This window comes from Symphalangus syndactylus, chromosome 16 (genome assembly GCF_028878055.3).
Source record: "Symphalangus syndactylus isolate Jambi chromosome 16, NHGRI_mSymSyn1-v2.1_pri, whole genome shotgun sequence".
Classification (NCBI taxonomy): Eukaryota; Metazoa; Chordata; class Mammalia; order Primates; family Hylobatidae; genus Symphalangus; species Symphalangus syndactylus.
The window spans coordinates 95,042,501-95,064,035 of NC_072438.2; positions in this window are offsets into that span (position 1 = coordinate 95,042,501).

A 21,535-nucleotide genomic window follows, 5' to 3' on the forward strand; every position below is an offset into this window, starting at 1 on the left:
GAGTTGGGTGCAGCTGTTAGGAGAGAGACCCCCACAGTGCTTACCACACACAGCACAGCACAGAGGCCCAAGCATGACTGGTACTGCACAAAGCAAATGCAAGGTCCAGTTGGATCATCTCAGTGCCGCCTCATTTTTCTACACACCCTTCCCTAACGATTTGCTTCTGGAGCTCATCGCTCCGGGCCAGACTCTACCATGGCCTCAAAATCTCCTGTAACCTGGGGCTGCCTCCTTCTCCTGCCTCATTCCATACCCCACTAAGGCTGCCCACTCTCTCCAGCCACGCTGACCTTCTCTTGTTTCTTCACTGGACCAAGTTCTTTCCTCTCCCAAAGCCTGTGCACAGGCCCTTCCTACTGGTCACAGAACCCTAGAAAGCTCTTCCAGGCTTTATCCAGACCAGTCACTCCTGCCTTTTATTCCTAGGCTCAGAGGGACCTCTCCTTTTCCCACTCCCACCCCCATCCTTAGAGCTTCTATATCACACTTAAAAAATTACAGTTGTTTTGTGACCATCCCTTTAATGTCCCTCCAGGATCCTACCACAAAATTAGTGATTTTTAAACTCTGTTTGTGACTTATTAGGGAGGGACTCATGACATCAGTTTAGTTACTGGGGACAGATACTTTTAATAACATTAGAATACATTGTAAGAGCATAGAAAATATGACAGTACATTGCACTTAGTAAAATACATATTGTTGGTGACACTTTAATTGCAGATATATGTATTTAATTGTGCATGTGTTTGTGTGTGTGTGTGTGTGTGTGCATGTGTGCGTGCCTGTATACCGAATCATGATGTAAAAGCTATTCTAACTCTGGGTAAGAGATCAAATACATTTGAAAGCCAATTTACTAAATTGTAGGCTCCATCTTTGATTAGATATGTGGCTTTGGACACATTACTTGACTCTTTCTGTGCCACAGTACCCTTTTTATAGAGTCCTTGCAAGGATCAAGTGAGTTGAAATCCGTAAGGTGCTTGGGAGACTGCCTGGCGCCTGTGGAAGCACTGTGTGAATATTACACAGCATTACATTTATTTATGAGTTTTGTTTGTTACCCTGTCCTCCCTGCCTATCTTAGTGCCTGGCACACCCTAGCTTTCAACAATTACTGACTGAACAAACAGCAAGGAGCTTGTGGCATGAGCCATGTTGTATGTACCTATGGTGAGAACACAGCACATGTGGATTCAGCGCATCTTCTTAGTAAGTGGCTGAGGAGGTTTCAGGGTGATTTCGTGCTAGTGAATCTGCCCCTCTTCCTGCTCCCCACCACACTTCCTCTTACAGAAAGTCAGCCTGAGCCAGTATGTATTTATCGATATGTCTGGCCACCTTTAAACATTACATAAATAAGTAACGGGAACCCAAGACAATGGGTGGGAATGTCTTCATTTATGAATGAAGTCAAGAAAACCCAAGCATTCCTCCCATCGTTTTTCAGAAGATGCTCCTTTGGGGCCAAACCATAGGCAGCTGCACGAGGAGTTTACTGTGTCTGATTTAGGCAAAACTGAATTGTTCATTTTATTCTTAAATCTTCCTCCACCAAACCTAAGAGAGACCCAAGGGAGGCGGCATGAACTATTAACGTTGTTGAGGGCCTGATGGTCTAATTCAGAAAGACCAATTATATTTCTATTCTTCCAAAGAAACGAGTACAATTCTGAGTCCCTTTTCACTGGAAATAGTTAATGGTTTATTTCCCGTTGTGACTGTGGCTGATCCAGGAATGGTTACTCATACATCACATCCAACTTTACTCCCTGGCTACCTTCTAGGGAAGCACTGCCGGAATATGCCAGTGACTTTGCTTTCTTATCTCACGAAGGAAGAATTGGTGGACGTTACATGAAGGCAGGTTTAAAGTTAGCTAAAGGACAATTGAGTTGGCCAGTGAAAACCAAAACCTAAGAAAAGAGCTATGGCAGTGTGAATGTCTATCGCTGAACGAGTCCACCTGAGGACCAGATGACCATTTCCATCTGCTGCAGGGGTTTCCAGCGGGGATGTGTTAGTCCATTTTTGTGTTGCTATAAAAGAATACAGGAAACTGGGTAACTTTATAAAGAAAAGAGGTCGATTTGGCTCATGGTTCTGAAGGTCGTACAAGCATGGCACCAGTATCTGCTGGGCTTCTGGTGAGGCCTCAGGAAGCTTTCAATCATGGTGGAAGGTGAAGAAGGAGCTGGCACATCACATGGCAAGAGAGAGAGGAGGAGGTATTGGGCTCTTTTGTGCAAACTAACAGAGCAGAACTCACTCATTACTGCAAGGACAATACCAAGCCATCCATGAGGGATCTGCCCCCATGACCCAAACACCTCCCACAAGGCCCACCTCCTACATTAGGAACCACATTTCAACATGAGATTTGGAGGGGACAAACATCCAAACTATATAAGGGGATTCTAAGGTCTCTCTCTTTCTCACCATTCTCAGTGCTGCAGTAATTCTGCTGACCTCATCCCCATACTTGCCATCCTCTTGCAGGGGTGTAGGTTCTAAGGCTGGCCTCCATGGGGTGGTTCCACCCTCTTCTCTTGCTGTGTCTTTAATGTGATGTATCAGGTATGCCATTACCTTTATCTATGTCTTAGGTCCAAAGCACTAGGCTTTCTTTACTCTGAACGTGAGAAGGTGCCTGTGCACCCTCACCTTGGTGAGGGAAATGGCTGTGTTCCTTGACAAAGATCAGCCTCTCAAGGCACATGGACACCCAAGCTTATAACCTATTTATATATCAGAGCCTATTGTCATCATTTTTGTGTGGGAGTAATTATTTTATCTTAGATTTTTCTTTTTAAAGTTGAAGTTGGATTTGCACAAAATGTTAAGAGCATTTTTACAGCTTTTCTGTTGTATGAAGAATATGACTTTGAACATATGAATCTGGATAAAGGATATAATTTTGTGTAGGATGTTGATTCAAAATGAAAAGGTAGAGTTGTCATTTTAAATAGGAGTGGAATTTACTTCATAGAAACCCACGTACGTACTAGATGGTTTAGTTTTTCCAAGTTTTCTTTGCATTAAAAAAAGAAATGTTTATTTTAGAAAGAATTTCACAGTTACTTTACTGAATGCAGATAGCCTTCAGACAAATTCCATCACATCACTCCATAAGTGTTCATTGAATAAATGAATCCATAACAAAAGTACTTATGGCTAACATTTTTACAGTTTTGGAGGATGGGAGAGATGAAATTGTCATTGGTATGAATACACAAATGTTATCTAAAATATCCAAACTATTTTAGAAACCATGAATTAAATTAAATATCTAGTTTTTTTCTTGAAAAGAATTATCAGAGAAGAAATTGAAGGAAGAAAAATAGAACTCTTTTCTTTGGGTACAAACATTTTAATACAAAGAAATACTCAGACCTGTCTGGTTTTATTTACTCAGAGTTATAAAAAATGTTACTTTGGATTAAATTAGTCCAATTATGTATACCTTCTACTGAATTAAGCACATATTCTAGAAGATGGATTATGTGTACATAAAATTTGTGCTAACTAAAGGAATGAAGGAATGAATGTATCTAAAATGAAAGGCATTGTTATTACTTTCTAACCTGATATAATGCCACTCCTCAAAATGAAATACATAGAAATAAGTTTCTGAGAAAATTATATTTTAGAATTTGCTCAAGAATGGTCAAAATACGCTTAAAATCGCATGAGCTGTGGTTAACGTAGGTTTTATTTATCAGTTTTTATTACATGAGAAATTCAAAGTGAGGGATTTAAAAACATGTGTTCATTTATTTAAACTTAATAAGCCAATCACATGTACGCATAACTTTTTTTAATGAAAAGTATATTTTCCCAAACCAAAAAACATGGTGATATGGGTGGTATTGATTCACATTTTTGCAAGTTTATTTGATGTTTGGTTTAATAAAAGATGCCTGGATTCTCATATCTGCTTCTACATTCAATCTGTTGTGTTATGTCATTTTGGTTGAAATATATGAAGAAAATCTGGCTTACTATGGATATACAGATGGAAAAGGGAGAAATATTTTAATAGCCTCCTTAGATAATTGTAGATAGTCTTTTTGGTTACCACATCAAATCTCAAAATATAGTAATTCTTTAAAGGTTAATTGCAATGTAAAATCTGATACCATAACAATGATCTTTCTATATTCTGTATACTCATGAGACTGAGAAACCAAATACTGATTTTGGATTATTAAGAAAAATTTGGAGTCTCCAGTTTTTCTCATATAACACTGTGAGAACTGTTGTTTTAAACCGCCCCCCACCCCCCACCATTTTGCTGTAGTAGTTTGGAAGGTAAGTATAAAGGAGAGAAATTTTTAAAATACGTCTTAACAATCCCAGAAGACTTCTTTTGGAGATAATAACAAACACCAAAATCAATAGGAAAATTTACATTGAAAGGTAAATAACTCAGAACAAGCAAGGCAACCTTGAAAATGAATAACCCTGGAGGATGGATGCACAGTCCACAGTCCTCCTTTTTTTTTTTTTTTTTTTTGAAATAGAGTCTCCCTCTGTCGCCCAGGCTGGAGTGCTGAGGCAGGACCTCGGCTCACTGCAAGCTCCGCCTCCCGGGTTCACGCCATTCTCCCACCTCAGCCTCCTGAGTAGCTGGGACTACAGGCGATCTGTCACCAAGCCCGGCTAATTTTGTTTTTGTATTTTTAGTAGAGACGGGGTTTCACCGCGTTAGCCAGGATGGTCTCAATCTCCTGACCTTGTAATCCGCCCGCCTCAGCCTGGGATTACAGGCGTGAGCCACCGCGCACAGTCCTCATTTTAAGAGTTACTGTACAGTTACCGTGTCATCAGGATAGTGCGATCTGGTTTCAGGATAGATGAATGAAACTGAATAGAGTCCAAAAGCAGATCTGCATATATGCAGAAAGATTAATTTTGACAATTGTGCCAATGTCATTCAATGAGGGAAAGGAAAGTCTTTTTTAGCAAATCATACTAGAACAACTGGTTATTCATATAAAAACAACTGAAACTTTATCTATCCCTAACATGAAAATGAACAGAAATGGATGGATTACAGATGAAACATAAAAGCTAAAATTTTGAAACTTTCTATAAAAAACCTGAGAGGAATCCTTTTTGTGGTATATGTAGTCAAACATTTCTCTGAGAGATTGCAAAACACTTTATCAGAAAAAAAGAAAAGTAAACTGGATTCATGAAAATTAAAAATTTCTATTCTTCAAAAGAGCGTTAAAAAATAAAAAAAAAAGTGCGTCATAGACTAGGAGGATGTTCATAACCTATATATGACAAAGGACTTGAATTTGAATTACAGAAAGAACTGCTACATGTCAAAAACAGTAAGACAGACAATCCAGTAAAAATGTTCAGAGGAGTTGGATAGATATGTGAGCCCCAAATATCTGAGACAGGTCTCAGTCAATTTAGGAAGGTTATTTTGCCAAAGTTAAGGACACACGCCGATGACACACCTGATGACATGTGCCCAAGGTGGTCAAGGCACAGCTTGGTTTTGTAGACTTTAGAGAGACATGAGGCATCAATCATATATGTACATTGGTTCCATCTGGAAAGGTGGGACAACTGGAAGCGAAGAGGGGGCTTCCAGGTCATAGATAGATAAGAGACAAGTAAATGGTTGCATTCTTTTGAGTTTCTGGTTAGCCTTTCCAAAGGAGGCAATCACATATGCATTTATCTCAGTGAACAGAGGGATGACTTTGAGTTCTGTCTGTCCTTTGTCCAGGAGGAAATTCCTTGTGAGGGAGGTATGTCACTTTTTTATCTTAGTAGCTACCTTTTTTAGGAATAGAATGGGAGGCAGGTTTGCCCTAAGCAATTAGTTGCTTGATTTTTCCCTTTCCCTTAGTGATTTGGGAGTCCCAGAATTTATTTTCCTTTCACAGATATTCCAAAAAAGAAGACGTAAATATGACCATAAAAGACATGAAAAGATATTTAACCCTGTTAGTCATCATGGAAATGCAAATTAAAACCACCATACAGACACTAGAGTGGTTTAAATTTGAATGACTTCCAACACCAAATGCCAGATAGGACATAGAGCAACTGGATGTCTCATGCTCACTGGTAGGAATATAAAATGGTGTAATTTCTGTAGAAAACGAATTGGTAGTTTCTTATAAAATTAAATGTGCACCTACCTTATTTATGATCCAGCAATTTAACTCTAAGATATTTCTGTAGCAGAAATGAAAACAGATGCCTACACAAACTACTTGTACACTAGTGTTTATTGCAGCTTTATTTATAATAGCAAGAATGTTAAACAATCCAAAAATCCATCAACAGGAGAATAGATAAACAAATTGTGATATATTCATACTGTGGAATAATAGCAGTAGAAAGAAATGAACTAGTGGTGCACACAACATGGATGAATACCAGAAATACCATGCCGAGTGAAAGTAGGCAGACTTAGATATGATATCTAGACATTTCCTTTTTTAATGAAGCTCCAGAACCTGCAGAGCTAATCTACGGGAACATAGTTCAGCATGGTGGTCTTTCTAGGTATGAGAAAGAGAATATATGCAAATAAATATGAAAGACTTTCTAGGTTGAAGGAAGTGCCGTATGTCTTTACTGGATGTTGTTTCCACGGGTACATACATTTTTAAAAAACATCACAGTATGCACCTAAGTTCTGCACATTTTACTATATGTAATTATACCTCAATAAAAATTTTTAAAGAACCCTAATTATCACAAGTGTTATGAATATTTTCTTGGTTTATTAAATGAGGCATTCAATCAAATATGCATTTTGATTGCATTATGAATAAGAAACATGCTGATTACCAATTCATATTCATTTGGAAACCTACAGGCAGAAGGGAAAACTACTATGTGTGACAGGAAGATGGACTTACCCAACCTTCAGCGTTCTCAATCTCTTGTCTATTAACATGGTAATTGCCTTTAATGACTTTGTTCTCCTAGGTGTAATCAGACAGGAAACTTTAGAGGGAAGATGCATAAATTATTCTAACTCCTGCCAGGGAAAGAATCCAGACTTTAATCAACTTCTGTGCATTTTATTCTTCATATTAAAAAAGCTTTCTTTACATTTGGACTCAATCAACAAGCTCTCTTGTCTAGAATAACAATCCTTGTTTTGTGCTCCCATCAATAGGACTATGTCCCCAATGTAGAAAACAAATCCTTCTTGTTCAAAGAGGGTCATCTATAGTACTGAAAGTTATGCAAACTCATTTGGTTCTCTCTGCCCTTTTCAAATAGCATCTCATAACAGTATCAACACTATTGACGGTGCTAATTTTATATAATTCTTTTCAGTGTTTGAAACATTATGCATTCAAAGCAAACATCTGGGAGGAAGATGGGAGAAGCATTCTTGCCCCTGTTCTACAGAAGTAATTGAAGTTCATGACATTCAAACTCATTCATTAGTAAATGAATTTGGGTCATGCTTTATGTCTGTTGCAAACATAATGAAAATTTGACTCTGTTCCTGAAGCCTTTCTAAATTGAACTTCCTTCACTTTTTGAAAAACCTATACAACCCACACTCTCAGTATTTGAGACACCAAGGAGTTGCTGCCTTTAAGTTCTCTATCTAATACAGTAATCCTGGCCAGGAATTGGATGGGAGACTTAGGGGGAATCCACCATGGAGCCAAGGAGGATAGAGAACAATGCATGATTTTAACAGGTCTTGTTTGCAGTCCGGCCCACAAGCTGTGTCACAGTGAAGTAGGTAGTAAAACAAATGAACACCCTTCCTTTTCATTCTGGAACAGGCTGCCTCTTCTATTGATTTGCAATTCAGCACTTATTGGGTTAAGGAAACACTAAACATAAGTATTCTATTTGATTCTACACCACATTATTCTAAATGTCGATTGTCGAAGAAACATCCTATACAGGGTATCTTTCCTGTCCAAGTATTTCCAGGGGAACTCAGTGCACACCTACATTACAGGGAAAAAAATAACTAAGATAGCACACGGTGTGGTGCAAAGAACTGTCACCAGTGTAGAAAACAAGTTTCAGTCTTGGAAAGTTTGGGGTCAGGAATGAGTCCAGGTATAAAGCCTAACACAAGGACAGCCTTAGATCAATAACCTAGACAAATAATGTCTTTAAACATCAGCTTCCTCATCTGCAAAATGAAGATAATGATATAGTCCTATCTATAACCCAGGAGAGGACCTTCTACTGAACTGAAGAATAAACAGAAGGCATTTTTTGAAGCTTAGAGTTATGTACAGCAAAAATTGTGGTTTCCACAGCTTTTTGCTGTTGTTTCTCAGCCTTTCTGAAGTTGCTGATGGGCCTGGACTTCTTCTGGACTCATCTCTTGGGTTATATTCATCCTTTTAAATACCACAGGCTTCTTCTAACAAACATTTGGTTAGAGGGCCATTGCTGACTTTTTGGGGGTTTTTTAGGTGCCTTTATTTTACACCATCTTTTTGAATGGTCAATTTGTGTACATGAAGGCCCACCCTGACAGCAATGGTGTGTATATAAGTAGAAAAGAGAAAATAGGAACTGTTTCTTTCCCACAGAGGAGTCTCAGTTGCAAGTAAAATAAGAAGAGGAGATGTTTTGGCCCACAGAACTGGAGCGTCTAATCTGCCAAGACATGACTCAAGGGCACAGATGACATCCTCGGGATCATCTCAGTCTTGCTTTTTTCCATTCTCAGCTCTGCTTTCTTTGGTGTTGACTTCATTTTCAGAAGGACTTAGGTTCTCCCCTAGAGGTCTCTGGATGGCTACTCCTCCCCAACTCCAGGCTTAGAATCTATCTTAGCATAATAGCTATCCAACTACAGAGAGAATTCCTCTTCCCCGATGGCACAAGCAAATGTGTGACAATTAAGTCTCACTGACTGGAATGGTTGGCTGGCTTGGACCCCTCACCACACCCAGAGCAAACACAGTAACCAAGAACAAGTCAGGGCACCACTGTCTCAGGTCTGGGTCACATGGGACTTAAGATCAAAAGACAATCCCATCTAGATATTTCTCAACAATTTCCTTTCTTCAGTGATTCAATGAAAAGTGTATGTGTTTCTTTGATGAAGGTGGTCAGGCAGCAATTCGTTTTTCAGACACTCACATGTTCTGGTTTTGGTTGATGTATTAGCATCCTATGGCTGCTGTAACAAATTACCACAAACTCAGGAACTTAAAACAACACACCTTGCTTAGTTCACAGCTCTGGAGGTTGGAAGTCTGACATGGGTCTTACTGCACTAATGTCAAGGTGTCAGATGGGCTTACCCTCCTGGGGGCTCTAGGGGAGAATCAATTCCCTTGCCTTTTCCAGCTTCTGCAACAGGAATCCCCCTATATTCCTTGGCTCAGAGGCTGCTCCTCCACCTTCAAAGCCAGCACTCTTACTGTGACAATCTTGCCTCCCTATCATCTTCCAACTTCTGTATCTTTCTTAGACCTTTGACCATGCATGCTTTACGCCCTTTCTCAATTCCAAACCAGGTCAGGTCTTTAATATCACCAGCATTTTCTATCAAATATACTAGAAAATAGAGAATTTATTAAATTTGTTTAGATTGTATTCTTTTAAGTTTTGGATGTATAATAATTTGATAAAATAGAGGCTGACCAACAAAATTTTGTGTTATAAGGTAATGTTATGCATTTTTTTCCCTGAAGCCCAGCTACTAACTCAAGTTTATAGAAAGAATTTAGTTTAATTATCAATTCCCAGGAAGAAATAAGAGTAGAAATGGAAGATGTATAAGCCACTCTACCAATGAATGTGGATTTATTAATGCCTTCATTTTTAATAGGATTCTTTTGTTGCCCAAAAGAACATGTCTATGGATCCGTGGGATTTCTTAGAAACTGATTTTGCCCATGACATTAAAATGGTAGAATGAAGTTTTATTATGTTTATTTTATTTGCCAATAATTAATGTGTCATGTGGTGCTTCTTGCATGCTTTTTATTTTCCCTTTGCTCTTAGAAGTTTTCTAGGAATCCCTTTTAGGAAACTCTATAGATTTAATGTTTAGCCTTGAATTATTACTTAGCATAATGTCTTCAAATAGTACAGATAAAATAACATGTTTAAATTATTTTTAAAAATCTACCTACCCTTATTGAGTTAAAAGATACACATTATGTTTTCTCTGTGTTTTACAAACGCCATCAAGCGCCTTAGACAATGCCAATACTGAAAGTTCTACGCACTCCAAGGTTGCAGAGAAAGGCAGAGAACGTGCAATGTGCTTAGAGGATGTCCTGCATTCTCTACAGCCAGCGTTCCCTGCTTCCATAGGAAAGCAGAACAGCACGTTGCTTGCATCTTGCATGATATGGCAATTACCATGAGGCAGAAGAGCAGAACTGTCCCAAAGGTAACTTAATCAATGGATACTTTAGATGAGCTTCCAATCAGATGAGAAAATGTCTTCCTATTGTAAAAAGCTTATTGAAAGGACAATATGAAAATTGCAAGACTTCCTATGTTGGTGTCCCTATACTTGGCAGAGTGTTTCAGTGGTTTCATTTTATTCAATTTATGTTGATTAACTAAAGCATACAGCATTTTTGTCACCAATATGGAAAATCTCTGGAGAGAAGTAAATGCATTAAACCCTTGCTACTTCTTTTATTATATATTCTTCTAAAACTGCTGAGCTAGTAGGATCTATAAGCACAAAGCAGTGTGTTAAAAATGGCCTCAGTTAAAAGCAGGTATAAGGCAACAGCAAGAATTACGTAGCATTCTACAGACAAATTGTGTGATTTGAGGAGGAAGTGTGAAAATTTGCTCTTTTTTTTTTTTTTTTCTTTTAGAGAAAATACCCAACAGATGCTTTGAGATTTTTAAAACCTTTTCAGTTGCACAGGAAGAGAGTTGCTGCAGAAAGGTTGAATTTATAGAGCAACATCCTAATGTGGACAACTTTGTGGTCAGACCCAGATTAGTGGTGCAGGGTGCCAAGGTTTGTACTAAGGATGTAAAATTCTGATTCTATAGGCAGATACATTACAGGATGTAATAAAATGCGGGTATATACTTATTCTGATGAATGATTCCAGAAGCAATAGTTAAACTAGGTGTCTGAAGTATCGTTTAATCAAGGAAATATTGTAATAGAACAACAGTTGGACCCAGGGTCTTTAATTCTTCAAATATGGTGGCTGTCCTACCTCCACCTGTGGTCCATTCCCGCTTGCACTGGTGGCGGCTGATGTGTGACCTTGGCCTCCCCAAGTCATCTGGCAGCAACTAACAATTCTATCCCATTTCCCATTCTTTCCTCAGATACCAAAGTATGTCCTGTCATAGAGCTGCCTTCTCTAGGGCAAAGAATTTAGGTCCTGAGCTCTCTCTGGGCTTCAGTATAGATGGCATGAAAGTGGTTAACTTCTTACTCTTGAGTATAATTCCTACATAAAGTAATGTGCTTGTATTTACAGCTGATATTTCCTCATAGTGCTGGAAAATTTGGTAAACTTTACAATGATAGGCTGTATGCTATGCTAACAGCATTTCAGTGTACAGTCATCCCCTGGTATCACAGGGATTGGCCCCAGGTCCCCTGTGGATATTAAAATCTGTAAATGCTCAAGTTCCTTATATAGAATGGCACAGTATTTGCACATAACCTACACCCACCCTCTTGTATACTTTAAATAATTCTTACATTATGGTGTAATACTTAATACAGTACTAAGGTATTAATAATTCCTCCTCCCTCCCTTCCTTCCTTTCTTCTTTTTTTCTTTCTTTCTTTCCTTCTTTCTCTTTCCTTTTGTCTTTCTTTCTCTTTCTTTCTTATTTCTCTCTCTCTCTTTATCTTCTTTTTTTCTCTTTCTTTCTTCTTTCTTTTTTCTTTTTTCCTTTTCTTTCTCCATTTCTTCCTTATTTTCTTCTCTAGTTTTCTAGGAAGTAAGATCACCTATACATACCTTTAATCACAAATTAGAAACTGTGGAGTGATAATTATATAGTTGACTTCTTTTGATGGAGAACAAATATACTTCCCCAGAGTTCTGACTATCCTTCTCACACTGTTCCCGGGCAACTGAAATTGAGAAATGGGTCTTTATCAGTGACTCTTGTCTCATGCTCAAGAGCTTTAGAATTTTAAATCTGTTGTAACCCCATCTTTATCTGAACATTTGGCTGGAAAATGCACACACAGAGTGTATATAGAGAGTGTATAGAGTGTGTATTACCTACTGCCTTTATTCTGCTGCTTTTCTACTAAAGAAGTTTCCTGTTTGCTTTTGGTTCAAAGCCAAAAGCTCCCATCTTAACATCTAAGTTATCATTAAACACACCTGACAACAATCCAATGTTCTTTTTTACTCCTTATCCCCTCCCCTCCACCTTTAGTTCTAAATAAACAGCTTTTATTTTATTAGGCATCTTTCAAATCCTCAAACTCCAGTCTTGTCCTATCTCCTACTTCTAAAATCCATTTTGGATGGCTCTAAACTCTTCTACTGCTGTCAAATCGAATCCCGCAGGTCTTTGTAAGTCCAAGATGAACATTCTGGACATAGAAGTAAACTATTAAATTACCTCTGTTTTGGAAACCTCTTTCCCTTGCTCTGAGGTCTTGCAGCATGGAAGTATATCCTCTACACCACCTTTGCTTTTCTTCATTTTCATATTGGCCCCTTAATTGGTAATTAGCATTTTTATTTGGTATGTCATCTCTCCAGAAAAGGATAGTATCATCGACTTCTTTGTAATCTCTTTTAGCACATTGAATGATTCTCTGGTACATCAAGAGTTCATAACAATCTTACTGAATTGACGTTTATTGTACAATGAAAAAATATTGTCTGGTGAGTGACATTTTATTAAACTATTATGATTCCCCCAATGTAAGATTTTTCTACTGAATTTTTAGTGCTAATCTAAAAATGAGCAAAATAATGAAGATGATTTCTAAGAAGTGCGGTTTTGAGGAATCTATCTAGTATTAATACAGATACGTTCCTCTCCCCTGTGCTACTTATACTCAGTGGAGAGAATCAAAGTCCAGAAGGTGATGCAAAATCCTTGTCCAAATATGCTTACTCAGTAGCGTTGATAAAAAAGAAATTAATGCATTTAATAGAAATGTTTATGACTGAGACAAATAAGACTTTTCATTTTAAATCTCTGGTATCTTAGTCATTATTTTTGTCCAAACATCTACATATCGATGGATAGTTTAAGTCAAAGAGATTTCACTGGATATAAAATTTTAAAACGTCAAAATAACACAATTTATATTTTTAGATGTTAGCACAAGCAAATTCCCAGCTGCTTCAGAAAATTTTCAAGTAACTAATTTAAACATAATATCATAGAACCACACCTTTTTTGCACTATTTGTGCACAAAGGCCAAAATTTTAATTTCCTATGGATCACAGACTGATACTTTTGTAAAACACAAAACTATGTTTATGGATGCCACAGCAATGTTAAATTGCTATAAAACCTTCCATGTGGTTGCTATCACTTTCTGCACTTATGTAATGGAGCAGCAACAAAGGATTCATGGGAGCCAACAATCTGTAGACCACATTTTGAATAGCAGAGCCATGGACTTCACTATAACACAAATATCACCTAAAGGAAAGAAAAACCAGATAGGTTTTTGCAAAATAAGGAAACAGAAAAATTTGAAGGAATTCTATCAAGACAAGCAGATTCTAAATTTTATAGGCAGAGGCAGAAGACCCAGAATAGTCTACACTATATTGAAGAATAAGAACAGAGTTGGGGAGCCAGGTGTGGTGGCTCATGCCTATTATCCCAGCACTTTGGGAGGCTGAGGCAGGCAGATCATGAGGTTAGGAGATTGAGACCATCACTGACTAACATGGTGAAACCCCACCTCTGCTAAAAATACAAAAATTTAGCCAGGCATGGTGGTGCATACCTGTAGTCTCAGCTACTCAGGAGGCTGAGGCAGGAGAATCGCTTGAACTCAGGAGGCAGAGGATGCAGTGAGCCAAGATCATGCCACTGTACTCTGGCCTGGGTGACCGAGTGAGACACTGTCTCAAAAAAAAGAAATAAAAAAAGAACAGAGTTGGAAGACTGACACTGCCTGACTTGAAGCCACCGTAACCAAGACAGTGTGGTATTGGTAAAAGAACAGACAAATTGATCAATAGAATAGAACAGAGATCCCAGAAATAGATCCACATAAATTTGGTCAGCTGATCTGTGACAAAGAAGCAAAGGCAATAGAATGGAGAAAAGGCACTCTCTGTCAACCAATGGTGCTGGAACAACTGGTTATTCACATGCAAAAAATAAATCTAAACATAGACTGTTGCGGGAAATCAGGGACCCCAAATGGAGGGACTGCCTGAAGCCATGGCAGAAGAATGTGGATTGTGAAGATTTCATGGACATGTATTAGTTTCCCAAATTAATACTTTTATAATTTCTTATGCCTGTCTTTACTGCAATCTCTAAACATAAATTGTGAAGATTTCATGGACACTTATCACTTCCCCAATCAATACCCTTGTGATTTCCTATGCCTGTCTTTACTTTAATCTCTTAATCCTGTCAGCTGAGGAAGATGTATGTCACCTCAGGACCATGTGATAACTGCGTTAACTGCACAAATTGTACAGCATGTGTGTTTGAGCAATATGAAATCTGGGCACCTTGAAAAAAGAACAGGGCAACAGCAATTGTTCAGGGAATAAGAGAGATAATCTTAAACTCTGACCACCAGTGAGCCGGATGCAACTGAGCCATATTTTTCTTTTTTCAAAAGCAAATGGGAGAAATATTGCTGAATTCTTTTTCTCAGCAAGGAACATCCTGGGAAAGAGAATACGGGCCTGGAGGTATAGGCCTACAAACGGCACCCCCAGGTGTGCCTGTCTTTTATGGTTGAGGCTGTAGGGGTGAAATAGACCCCAGTCTCCCATAGCGCTCCCAGGCTTATTAGGAAGAGGAAATTCCCACCTAATAATTTTGGTCAGACCAGTTGTTCTCAAAACTCTGTCTCCTGATAAGATGTTATCAATGACAATGGTGCCCAAAACTTCATTAGCAATTTTAATTTCGCCCCAGTCCTGTGGTTCTGTGATCTCACCCTGCCTCCACTTGCCTTGTGATATTCTATTACCTTGTAAAATACTTGATGTCTGTGACCCACACCTATTTGCACACTCCTTCCCCTTTTGAAAATCCCTAATACAAACTTGCTGTTTTTTGTGGCTTGTGGGGCATCACGGAACCTACCAACATGTGATGTCTCCCCCGGATGCCCAGCTTTAAAATTTCTCTCTTTTGTACTCTGTCCCTTTGTTTCTCAAGCTGGCCGACGCTTAAGGAAAATAGAAAAGAACCTACATGAATATCGGGCAGGTTCCCCAATAATAGACCTAGTCTTCACAAAAATTAACTCAAAATGGATCACAGATCTAGATGTAAAATGTGAAACTATAAAAATCCTGGAAAATAATATAATGGAAAATCCAGATAACCAGTGCTTCAGTAATCACTTTCTATACACAACACCAAAGGCATGGTCCATTAAAGAAAGAACTGATAAATGAGACTTTATTAAAATTATAATAGTCTGCTTTGCGGATGACACTATCAAGAGAATGACAAGACAAGCTACAGACTGAGAAAAAAATATTTGCAAAGACATATTTGATAAAAGACTATTAGCCAAAATATATAAAGAACCCTTAAAACTTAACTATAAAAAAACAAAAAGTTTGATTTTAAAAAGGGCCAGTGATCTTAACAGACACCTAACGTAAGAAGATATACAGATGGCAAATAAGCTTATTAAAAGATGTTCCACATCCCATGTCATCAGGGAAATGCAAGTTAATACAACAGTGAGATACCACTACATACCTATTAGCATGGCCAAAATCCAGAACACTGGCAAGGATGTGAGCAGCAGAAACTCTCAGACATTGCTGGAGAAGTGCAAAATGGTACAGCCCATTCAGAAGACAGTTTGGGTGTTTCCTACACAGCTAAATATACTCTTACCATGTGATCTAGCAATCATGTTCCTTGGTATTTACCCAAAGGACATGTGTTGGTAGAATAGCTGAGGCAGGACTTGCTAGTCTTGACATAACATAAAAAGAGTCTTGGAACATGTCCTGGGTCCAGGGTCTAAAACCCCTCGTGGCCTATGGAACACCAAATTCTGTGCTTAAGGGTGGAAGGCTGCCTTGCTGTACTACAATCTAAGCCCAGGGCATTTAACCCCTCATGGCTTGGATGGAATCCAGGGCTCAGGGCATAAAACCCCTCGTGGCCTCTGGAACGTGTTCAGACTTGCTGGCTCCTTGCTTCTTGCTCTCCCAGGATCATAAATCAATTGTATCTTGAGTTAGAAGGACATGTTCCCCATTATCTCAAGTAGCCAAACATGTTCCATATGCTTCAAAAGAAAATGCTAAACTGACGCAGCTATAGATCAAATGCTTGGTGCACCACTTCCTTTTGACCCCCACGTCCTCACTGCCTACTTCTTTGTTTGATCACCAGTAAATAGTGTGGTCTCCCAGAGCTTGTGACCTTCGCAGCCTCCACACTAGCATTGGCCCCCTGGACCAACTTTCACTCTTAAATTGTCTTGTCTCATTCCTTTGACTTCGATGGACTTCATAGCCCCCACGGCCTGGGTTCAGTCCACTCGGTCTGATCACCCCAACAAGCTGAAATCTTTTGCTCACACAAAAACATGTACATAGATGTTTACAACAGCCTTATTCATAACCGACAGACTTGGAAGCAACCAAAATGTCCTGCAGTAGGTGACTGGATAAATAAACTGTGGTACATCCAGACAATGAAATATTATTCAACATGAAAAAGAAATGAGCTATCAAGCTAAGCTATAAAAGACATGGAGGAAACTTAAACGCATGTTACTTGGTGAAAAAATCCAATGTGAAAAGGCTGGTTACTGTACAATTCCAAATATATGACATTCAGAAAAATACAACTATGGAGACCATGAAAAGATCAGTGGTTGCCAGGGGTTGGGGGTAGAGCGGGATGACTAGACAGAGCACAAAGCATTTTTAGACCAAACACCGATACTTCTGTAAAATACAAAACCATGCTCATGAACACCACAGCAATGTGAAATTACTCTGTATGACACTCCAATGGTGGATACAGGTCATGATAAATTTTTCCAAATCTGGAGAATGTACAACACCAAAATTGAACTGTAATGTAAACTATAATCTTTTAATGATCTGTTGATGTAGGTTCACCAGTTTTAACAAGCATACACCCTGGTGGGGGATTTTTATGTTGAGGGAGGCTGTGCAAGTGTGGGGGCAGAGTGGGTACTTGGGAAATCTCTGTACTTTTCGATCAGTTTTGCAGGAAACCAAAAGATGTGCTAAGAAACAAAGTCTATTAAGAATTATATCCAGTAAAAAATATAAAGCTTTAGTAAAGAAGTATTTGCAGATAAAGTTGGGATAGTTGAAACTCTTTAAGAGACATAGTTATTTGGCATTAATCAAGGCAAAATGTTCCAGGCAGCAGGTTTCATTCAGTCTGAACAAAGTTTACCAATGCAAAAGGAAATGAACCAAGAAGTCTACAGCAGACTGCCAACCTTTCTTGTGAGAAGTTGTTTTGCAGGAGAACAGATAAATAAACAAGATGAAGCTGATGAGTCAACAAGAGGTAGAAATCAGTTGTACAAGTGCATTAACTCTAAATATCCTTTGATGGTTGCCAGATAGTTTAGGCTCTGATTCTCTACAGCCTTTTATTTTCTCCTCCACTACAGAGTATACTCCGTGTGGCAGTGACCAAGAGGCATAAGATGAGATGACAATTATGACATGGTCAGCTGATTTCAGGGCAGTTCTCCCAAGGTACCCAGCCTTGGAGGGGGCCAGAGCCCAGGGTCTTATCCTCAGCTTTGTGGGTGCAGAAATTGATTTCTGTGCATGTAGTTAGGGTTGAAGGGCATCCATTCACAGCAACAACTACACAACCTTCACAAGGGTCTGATGTGTAGACAAGAAAGCCAAGTTACTAACTGAAAATGGGAACTAAACTGGCCAATAAATGACTATGTTTGTTAGTGGGAGTGGAAGTAGACACACATTTTCTCCATGACATAGGTGCTAAAGGGAAATCAATAGAAATTGTAAGATTATTTCATATGCACGATATGGGAAAATTAGGAAATAAAATGTTATTTGAATGACCAGTGTGATCAACCTAAAAATTTAATGCATTAATGCATTAATATTTCCCTTTCTCTCTCTGTCTCTCTGTCTCTTTCTCTCTCTCCTCATAATATAAGGTATATGTATATACATAATTTTTGTTCATCAGGTTGCTTGCTCCATTGGAAATACCAGGGATATGATAAGCTTCAAATCCTTGCTTTTTGGAATCCCACACAGATAATTCAATTTTAGCATTTATTAATGACATTTTGTTGGTTATATTTGTTTTTCATATTTAGTCCAAAATGTACTAAGAATTCTACTTTGACTTGAAAAATATTTCCTCATTTAGGAGAACTGTGTTGAGAACTAACCAATACATGGATTTCACTAATTCAGCTCTTAAGGGACAATTTTTTTGCAGTCTTCACAAGTATTGGCATCATGAACCAATGACTGTTTTATTAAGTAAATGTGTGTGATGTGTCTATGCCCTTATATCTTATAATCACACATATTTGTATAATTTTCAGCACAAAATATGAATCTGATTTATCATAATCAATGCTCATAATCAATTTGTTATCAGGTTTTAAATTTCAATTTGATTTTGAAAAAAGAAAGGGAAATTCCATTCCTTGGACATAAAATATGATTAATAGGTGCTCAGCTTAAGTTTCACTTGTTTCAAAATGTATAACTTGAGTTAAAAAAACTCTTATTCCCCAACTACTAACCATTATTATTATGACAGTAAAAAATAAGGAAATAGTGACAGAGCAATTATAAAATTAAGGTTAGGTACAAGTAGAGTGAATTACAACTTAAATTTTGTTACTCTAAGTATAATGTAGGAAAATTTATTGTTTTATTTTTCCAAGACAGCATCTCACTTTGTTTCCCAGGCTGGACTGCAGTGGCATGATCACAGATCACTGCAGCCTTGACCTCCCAGGCACAAGCTGTCCTTCTGCCTCAGCCTCTCAAGTAACTGGGACTACAGGAGCACACCACAACACCCAGCTAATTTTTTATTTTTATTTTTTAGAGAAGGTATCTGACTATATTGCCCAGGCTGATCTTGAACTCCTGGGCTTAAGCAATTTGCCTGCCTCAGCCTCCCAAAGTTATGGGATTGCAGGAGTGAGCTACTGCACCTGGCCTGGAAAATTTATTTCTAAATAAGAAAATCATAAACCTTTAATTGGCAACTCATGATGTGATGAGTTTTTACTCTAATTAACTTACACAAGAGTTTTATATTTTTAATTATATAGATATACATATATATGTGTGTGTGGTGTATGTGTGTATGTGTGTGTGTATATCATACACACCTGAATATATATGTGTGTATTTATATGTATGTATATATGTAAAGAGGTAGGTATGCGTGTCTTTGAAGTGGCATTCTTGTCTGAGGTAAATACCTGGGGTTCAATGTCTCGTGCCGAGAAGATTAATGACACAGACACACACATGGAGGGGGTTAAGGAGCAGAAAGTTTAACAGGCAGAAGAAAGAAGAGAGGAGAGAAGCTCTCTGTCTCTCTTGTTAGAGAGGGGTGTCTGAAAAGGAAAAAGCAGTGGACTACAGCAGACTTTATAGGCAGGCTTGAGGGGACAGTGTCTGATTTATGTAGGGCCCACATATTGGTTCCACCAGGTGTAACATTGACGTGGTGCTCAGGTGACATTGCTTATTATGCAAATGGGCTTTCTGCTTGGCCAGTGCCATCTTCCCTGCTCCTTGCTGTACATGTGGCTGGCAAAAAGAGAAGATGGAGCCACCATTTTGAACATGCCTAGTCACAGGTAGTATATTCCTATTGGCACAACTGCCAACATTCATCTGTGCAAGCTTCCAGCTTGCTTGTCTATGTCTGCAGCTCAATTTTACAGTCTGCTTTTTGTTAGAAAAGAAAATGACTTGGGGGCTGCTTTTTATTAAAAGGAAAACCTCACTGAGGATTCCATACCCTCATTATCTGCCTAAGTACTTTCTTCTTAGCTCCTGTATCATCTTCGTTTCCAAACACACATAGAAGTTAGCACACATAAGAGAAAATAAAAGTGCAGAGCATGCTTATTCAAGGGACACAAACAAACAACAAAACTGAGTGGGCTTTTCATGTCTCAGAACAATTCTTAAAGCTCTCCTTTCATAGACTGAAGAAACAGAATACAGACCCCACAAATAGACACATACACACATGCTCAACTGGCTGTTGACAAAGGTATGAAGACAATTGAGAGAAGGAGGGAGGAGGGAGAGCCTTTTCAGAAAATGGTGCTTGAGAAACTGGGCATCCATAGGCAACAACAGGAACTGCAATGAAACCTCATATCTCATACAATAATTGAGTCAAGATAAGTCATGAATTTATATGTAGACCCTAAAATGATAAAACTTTTAGTAAAAAATAACAACAACAACAACAAAAAAACAAAACATAGGAGACTTTGGGATCTAAGCAAAGAGTACTTAGACTTGCTGCCAAAGTACAATCCATGAAAAAAAAATGGTAAATGCCTTGTGAAATGTAAAAACTTTTTCTCTGAGAGGGACCATGTGAAGAGGATGAAAAGACAGGTGGCAGACTGGGAGAAAATCTTTGCAAACCACACGTCCAACAAAGGACTAATATTTAGCATATAAAAAGAATTTTCCAACTCAACAGTAAAAAACTAAACAATCCAAATTGAAAATGGGCAAGATATCTACAGACCTTCTGCCAAGAATAATATACAGATGGCAAATAACCACATGAAAAGATGCGCAACATCATTAGCCATCAGGGAAATGCAAATTAAAACCATCATCAGTTATCACTACACACCTACTAGAATGATTAAAATAAAAAATAGTGACAACACTAAATGCTGGCAAGGATGCAGAGAAACCAGATCACTCACACATTGTTGGTGGGGATGTGAAATGGTACAATCTGGAAAGCAATTTGGCAGTTTCTCATAAAACCCAGCATGAAAATACAAAATAACCTAGTAATGGCACCCACAGGCGTTTGTCCCAGAGAAATGAAAACTTGTGTTCACACCAATAACTATACACAAATGTTCATCACAGCTTTATTTATAATAGCCCCAAACTGGAAGCAGCACAGATGTTCTTCGAAGGTAAATGTTAAACAAACCATGATATATCCAGATCACAGAACACGAAGCAGTAAAAGGAACAAACTATTGATACACCTGACAACTTGGATGAATCTCTAAGGAAATACATTGAGAGAAAAAAGCTAATCCCCAAAAGTTTACGTACCGTATGATTCCACTTGCATAATGTTTTTAAAATAAAAAAATGTTAGAAATGCAGAGGAAAAGATTAGTAG